The sequence below is a fragment of the Magnolia sinica genome, unplaced genomic scaffold (assembly GCF_029962835.1).
Source record: "Magnolia sinica isolate HGM2019 unplaced genomic scaffold, MsV1 ctg349, whole genome shotgun sequence".
Lineage (NCBI taxonomy): Eukaryota > Viridiplantae > Streptophyta > Magnoliopsida > Magnoliales > Magnoliaceae > Magnolia > Magnolia sinica.
Window position 1 is genome coordinate 240,548 of NW_026682815.1, and position 8,145 is coordinate 248,692.

An 8,145-nucleotide genomic window follows, 5' to 3' on the forward strand; every position below is an offset into this window, starting at 1 on the left:
TCAAAACCCTAATATTGTATGAATGCGGACATAACTAATAATAGAGAGGAAAATGCATTGTTATTGTACGTGTAAAAAGGTTTTTTTAGAGCCTTGAAGGGGCGTGAAATGCCCACATTCAGACCCTGTCCTTTTTCTTTATATCAGATACTTCTAATGGTGGCTGGTTGCCTACCGACGGGCACTAAAATAAGGGCAAAAATGGAAAAAAGAATTCATAAACGAAGAAATTCCGTGTCAATGATTCTCGAACACAACCGAAAACCGTCTTTTTGTTCCAACCAAAGGGAAAATGACCAAACTGCCCATGTGATTGGACGTCCGTGGATCAAAAGACTATTATCCTCTGTAACACCTCTTATACGCAGCGTGTACAACACCCAAGCTCTGTGGGGCCCACTGTCTTGTGTGTGTGACATAGCTCCATCACCGTACATATTAAAAAATCAGCATGTATCAAAACTCATGTGGGCCACACCACGGAGAACTTGTAATTCGTTCTTCTTCTTTTCTTTTCTTTTTTTTTTCTTTCTTTTTTTTTTTTTTTTCTGAAATGTCCCTTCATTCTGGTGAGGCAGATTTGATGAGAGGATGGGATGAAACATATAACCACAGTGGCCCCACACAGAAACCTATACTTGATCGTCCATCCCAACTGATCTCTTTGGTGTGGCCCAATTGAGCTGGGGATCAAACTGATTTTTGGACCCCCGAGCTTAGCACTGAGAGACGCAGCTGATGGCTAGAGATATCACACCACAATATGGTGTGCTGATGTATCGGGTGGGAATAGTCCAATAAGTGATATTGCTAGTAGCCCACGTTTTGTTTCTGTTTTTTCTTTTTTTACACACCCACACCCACATACCCACCCACACCACATGGGTACTTGATCCCTGGTCTCAATGTTGAAACAAAGTCTATCTACCGTTGAGCCATGGAGCCGGACCCTAGTAGCCCACGTTAACAATTACACCTATTATCTAATCCTAACCGTTACTTTTATTCACTTTCCCATGCTGATTGTCAACCATTAGAAATTTTGGATTTATACCATATCTTTGAAGGCAATCATCAGATGGATAGGATTAAACTCCAGTTTACATCTTCTCATTTCTAAGTGTATTTGCATCATCCATCGCACTCCTAGAGTATCAAAGCTTTTCTATCATTAGATTTTTTTTAATTTTATTTTTTATTTTTGGTTTTTGGGAATCATTCTTTTAATAAAATGTGATGTTCAACGCAATTGATACAACTGGCCCACTCAAATTCAAAAGGGAAATTTCTTTGATGGCTATATATGAGACTAGCCATGCTTTATGGAATAGAATTTTTAAACAGTTAAGGAACAACATGTCTATAGGATAGAGATGGAAGAGCAATAAACCAAGGAAAGATTTAAAAATGAATGCATTTGATGAAATTTAGGAAGAATATATGTAGTTATAAGATGAGGGAAAGTAGACTTAAATGGTTTGGTCATATAAAATGAAGACTAAGAACTATACTAATTAGGAGTGAGTTTGTACAAGTTGAAAGCTCTAAAGAGGGGTGGGGTACAAAGTGGGTGAAGATAACAAAAAAAGACGATATGATAATATATGGTCTAACTAAACTTAAAGCCCTTGGTAGAGTTGAATGATGGAAAAGAATTCAAATAGACAACTCCAACTAATTGAAATAGGACTTGGATGATGATGATGATGAATTGATATAGCTGTCAGTTGTTCATAAGTATTAGAGGAATGCTACATCACAATGAGAATAAATTGATGAGCTGAATCGTGGCACAGAGACAAGTGTGGGACATCTAGATCAATAGTTAAATGGAGCCCAACTACAAATATACCCTAGCTAATTGATCAAACCAACTCACACATCAAGTGGACTATAGTGACATGAAAAAAAGTTATGTTGTGTAAGGCCAATATTCAACATAGATATGTGGTCCAACTATAGTTTTAAAACTTAGTGACTCAACTCAAAACTTGGCTGAGTCAACTCAACCGGCCGGATGAGATTTCAATCTGAGTCACCATGAAACTCGGTTGTGAGAGTGATTTGTTCTCGACTCAGCATGACTCATTGAGTCAATTTGATGAACGTGTCTCACAACGACACCAACTCACTCTCTTGAAAATCTAAATAATTTTATTTTTATTTTTTCTTTCGGGGAAAAAAGTAATGAGATTTCAAACCCGTGACCTCTCACAGATGTACCTACATATCTAAAGTAATGAGGTTTCAAACCCGTGACCTCTCACAGATGTACGTAGATATCTAAGTACCATTTTTAATTACTTCTAACTTATATAATTCCAAATGCACAAGTGTAGAGTCTGGTTTTTATTGCTGGCCCTGAATTTCACTTCTAGGCTATTGTTGGATTGGGTCTGAGTTAGGTAAGAGTCAAATGAGTTGGCCTGTCAATCTCGAGTCTAGTGGGGACTAAGAGAATCCAAACCCAACTCATTTATCTATGATTTAGGTTTTGGTTAGATCTGAGATATAAGTTTGCCAAATTTTCTAATTCATATTAGTATCGCTACCCCAGCGGTGGAATGCGATGTGTTGGGCATGCACTATATATGGAGCCCACCATGATGATATCCATGCCGTCCATCCATTTTGTCAGTTCATTTTAGGCATGAACCCTAAGATGAAGCAGATCTGAACATCAAGTCGACCACACAACAGAAAACAGTGGTCATTGAACACCTACCGTTAAAAACTTCATGAGGCTACAAAACTTTTGGATTAAACTGATATTTGTGTTTTGTCTTCATCTAGGTATGTCCGAACTTATCAATAAGTTGGATGACAAATAAACATTATGATGAGCCCTAGGAAGTTTTTAATGATGTGCGTTCAATGATCACTGTTTCGTGTGGTTCAGTCCACTTGAGATTTGGATCTGCTTCAGTTTTTGGACCGGCCTCTAAACTGAGCTAGCAAAACAGATTGACAGCATGGATATAAAACACAACATCACGGTGGGGCCACAACGATCAAAACATTACTCACCACTGCTGGGGGTGGTGTTAGCAACACTAACTAATCCGTGTCCCTATCACATGTACTCTAATAGGCAAAGTGTCCCAAAACCATGACATGCACCTAGCTGCATCTGGACATATAGGGTCTACATCACCTATCTTGATCATCCGTATATCCAGTCCACTCTTATTCACCTACATTGCGAACAACAATCAGATGATCCTAAACATCCATGACTGGATCTATTTTCTAAAGATGATCCCATCCATCGATTTTTGCATGCCATTGAATGGATGGTTTAAATCATACAATATGTGTGATGTTTTTCAGGCAAGTTATAATGAAAGTGGAGTAGACCTAATGGACGGTCCAAATGCAACTAGGTATATGGGAATATTTCCATACGCTAATAGGCATACACTTTAGAGGAAAGTTATTCCTTGGTGAAACAGCCTTAACAGTGATTGCACCCTCCGTTTAAAATTTTAAACCACATCCACTTGAAGAGAGACCAATCTGATACTCTGGCAAAGCACGTGGCTCCATATTTCCATATGAACGGTCCAAATGCAACAAGGTACATGGGAATATTTCCATATGCTAATAGGCATACACTTCAGATGGAAGTTATCCCTTGGTGAAACAGCCCAAACTGCGATTGCACCCTCTGTCTAAAGTTTTAAACCACACCCACTTGAAGAGAGACCTATCTGACACTCTGACAGAGTACGTGGCTCAATATTTCCATATGGACAGTCCAAATGCAACTAGGTACATGGGAATATTTGCATATGCTAATAGGCATACACTTCAGAGGGAAGTTATCCCTTGTGAAACAGCCCAAACAGCGATTCCATGCTCTGTCTAAAATTTTAAACCACACCCACTCAAAGAGAGTATCTGATACTCTGGTAGAGTACGTGGATTCATATTTCCATATGGACGGTCCAAATGCAACTAGGTACATGGAAATATTTCCATATGCTAATAGGCATACACTTCAGAGGAAAGTTATCCCTTGGTAAAACAGCCCAAACAGCATTTACACCCTCTGTCTAAAATTTTAAACTGCGCCCACTTGAAGAGAGACCTATCTGATACTCTAGCAGCTTACGTGGCTTGATATTTCCATATGGACGGTCCAAATGCAACTAGGTACATGGGAATATTTCCATACGCTAATAGGCATAAACTTCAGAGAGAAGTTATCCCTTGGTGAAACAGCCCAAATAGCAATTGCACCCTCTGTTTAAAATTTTAAACTGCACCCACTTGAAGAGAGACCTATTTGATACTCTGGCAGAGCACGTGGCTCCATATTTCCATATGGACGGTCCAAATGCAACTAGGTACATGGGAATATTTCCATACGCTAATGGGCATATACTTCGGAGGGAAGTTATCCCTTGGTGAAACAGCCCAAACAGTGACTGCTCCCTCTGTCTAAATTAAAATTTTAATCTGCACCCACTTTAAGAGGACCTATCTGATGCTCTGGTAGAGTCCATGGCTTGGTATGCGAGCCCTCAGATACCGTACACGAGATGCATGTTAGCTTTAACTACCTAGTAAATTGTGAACCACTGTACCAAGTAAGATTGGTTACAATCCTAACCTCTGATTTACAGATACTTATCGTTGAAATAGGATCATTGGAATTTTATCATCTTTTATGGTCCAATATCCACTTATCCAAGATTCAGATAACCAATTGAGCATAAGTATTTTTGGTTGGTCAAACATATAAACCGGGACCCATAACTTCAGATCACAGTTAAAAGGGATCTGTGATTCAGACTGACTAATTCAGTCCTGAGTTAATCAGACACGCCTGAGCCCGATGGCAGAAATAAAAACAAACAGGAACCCAGGTGATGTAGGGATGGGCATGATGAAGTTGATTACCATCTTCCTCAAGGGTATAATTACTCCAAATCCACGAGCTTATCTGGACTCCTCATAGACACTCCTCGAATCTATGAGAGAAAATAAGAAATTAGAAATAAATTTTAAAATTTCAAATTTTGATTAATATATAATAAAATAAATTTACCACCCTTTAAATAGTGAGACAAACCTTACAAGAAGTTTCGGAATCAAACTACAACTCAAACTCCCTAAAAGTCATGACTTACTATAAATAGTAAACTTACTATTTATAGATGGTTATAATTCTTACTAGACTTCATGGTTTTTAGCCAAAAATAGTAAGTGTTCTATTTAGTTTAACCATGTTATTCTTCTAATTTTTCTAAGCACTTTTCATGTTGGATACAACTGGTAAAACTCAATGAATCAAAATTTATGATTGAACTAAAATTTACTACAAATAATAAAAACGAAATTAAAAAGGGCTTTTGAACATCGATCCGATGGAATCTTGCAAATTCGGCATGGAAAATGTACCCGACTAAGATAGCTTCTCCTTCTCAAAATCATATATGGTACGTCGAATAACTCATTTTGATTTGTGAGAAATGCCTACTTTAAAGTTCTGACGGTCCGGATAACTTCCGCCTCCAATCAGGGCTCCTCTGGTCCATCTTGGCCATGAAATTATCTGCGACCCGCTTTACATTCCTAGGTCGCTGAGCTCTTTGTGTGTGGGTTTTGGCTACCACTTGGGCACTGGTTCCCACAATCGGATGGCCCACTGTGATCAGTCCGAGCCGTTCATCAGGTTGTGCGCAGTGTGAGCTGTAGATAAATATGGTATGATGATCTGTAATCTTCTGTACGCGTGGAGGTACAAAAAAATCAGCTACACAAGTACGTTGGATTTGCATGGTTGGGCCTTTATTTGGAAGTATTCGTCTCAAACACAAGTACGAACAGACTGATGATCTGACCTATATTGGTTTTTGGCTCACTAGAAAATGAATGCTACCCCATGAATGGAAGCGGATTAGACACGTGCCGTGCGAAGGCGAGCGCCGACGCTCCTCGATCTCCGAGTTGTACGAACGGTTCAAAGAACATCAAAGATACATCGCCCCACAATTATGTATTTATTATATTTTCATTCAATTTTAGAGATCATTTTTGAGCATTAGTCAAAAAATAAATCATATCCAAATCTCAAATGGACCACACTAAAAATAGCAGAGGGGCAATGATTTTCATTATTAAAAAATTCATAGGGCCCATTTTAACGTTTATTTTCCATCCAATCTCTTCGTGAGGTAAAAAGTACTTGGATGAAGAGGAAAAACAAATTTCATATTGATCCAAAACTTTCGTGACCCCCAAAAGGGTTTCAATGGTAGACATTCAATCCCCTATTGCTTTTTGCAGTGTAGTCTGATCTGCTTATTTTTTTGTCTCAAGCCTTAATACGAGCTCTCACAATGGATGGACGGTTTGGATATAACACATACCTTTTGATGTGACCTCCAAACTTGCTGACGTCAATTCACCATCTATATAGCTGGTGTGTGGTACACCAGTCAATCCGCTTCCCCATGAATGCACACGAATTTAATACAACAATGAAAGTTTAATGGGCCCACTCTGACGTGTGTATGACATCCATTCTGCCCATCATTTGGCCGGCTAAGGTTAGAAAATAACTTAAAAATAAGGCCAAACCAAGGCTCATGCTTTGAATGGTTCTGATTTACAAAAAACCAAAAAATAAAAAGCCAAACCAATCTCAAGTGGGGCACACCACCAGGAAATGAAAATGTCTAGCATTGAAACCATCTTGAGCCCGACACAAGTTCCGGAAGAGGCTGGTATGTCGTTCTTGTTTTCATTTTGATTGGACTCTCCTTGTGAGCGGGTTGGATGGCATATAAACACAATATAGGGCCTGGGGAGTTTAAATGGCAGGCATCCCATACCTTGGTGGGGATCATATGTGTTTTGGATCAGCCCAATTTTCGTTGGATGTCACACATACATCACGGTGGGTCCCACAGAGCATTTTTCTTGTAAGGGCATCTCACAGGAAATTGACTTCCCACACGAATGGTCAGAACTAATTAAACATGCACTGAATCCAACGTTGGAAAAAGGTCCAGGGTGGTATCTGCAATGTGCATGGGGCCTCATTCTATCAAAACCCTAATCTTGTTTGCATGCGGACGTAACTAATAATAGAGAAGAAAATGCATTCTCCATGTGCATGTAATAAGGGTTGTTTTTTTAGAGGACTGAAGGGGCGTGAAATGCCTACATTCAGACCCTCTCCTTTTTGTTTATATCATATGCATCTGGTGGCTGGTTGCCTAACCAGGGCCACTAAAATAAGTAGAATAAAAAAAATGGAAAAAAGAATTCATAAACATAGAAATTCCATTTCAACGGTTCTCGAACACAACCGAACAACCGTCTTTTTGTTCTTGCCAGAGAGAAAATGACCAAATACGTATACGAGCGGAGATCATATGTTCAAAGGACCAGAATCCTCTACAACACCTCTTATACGTGCGTGCATAACACCCGACTCTGTGGGGCCCACTGTCATGTGTGTGTGACATATACTCTATCACCACCATACGTATATAAAAAAAATCAGCGTGGATCAAAACTCATGTGCGTGTGAATGTCTCTTCATCCTGGTGAGGCAGACCTGACGAAGTGATCGGATGAAACATATACATCATGGTGGGCGCCACACGCAGACCTATATTTTATGTTACATCCACATTGTTCTCTTTGGTGTGACCCATCGGAGCTTTGGATTAAGCTGATTTATGGTCCCTGGGCTTAGCATTGAGAGACGCAGCTGATGGATGAAGTAGATATCACACCACAATACGTTGGGCCTCAAAGACTCGGGTGTTGTAAATGCTGTGTACAACTGGTGTTGTAGAGGATTTGGTCTGTCGAAGTATGGTAGGCTGATGTATCAAGTGGGAACGCTCCGACAAGTACTATTGCCGGTGGCTTGTGTCGACAATTGCACCTATTATCCACTCCTAGCCAAAACTTTTATTTACTTTTTTAGAGTGTTAAAGGCCGTTAATATGTGTTAGGGGGAAAATCGAATTAATCAACCATATGAGATACGTGGCAAAGGCTAATATAGCAACCTCTCTGAGTCACCTATGTGTCTACCAACGGAGAAGTTGAGCTGGGCTTTGATGGAGGACCCGTTTGCCGAGCTGAATCGGTCAATCTTCAAGTTTGGTAATAAGATTA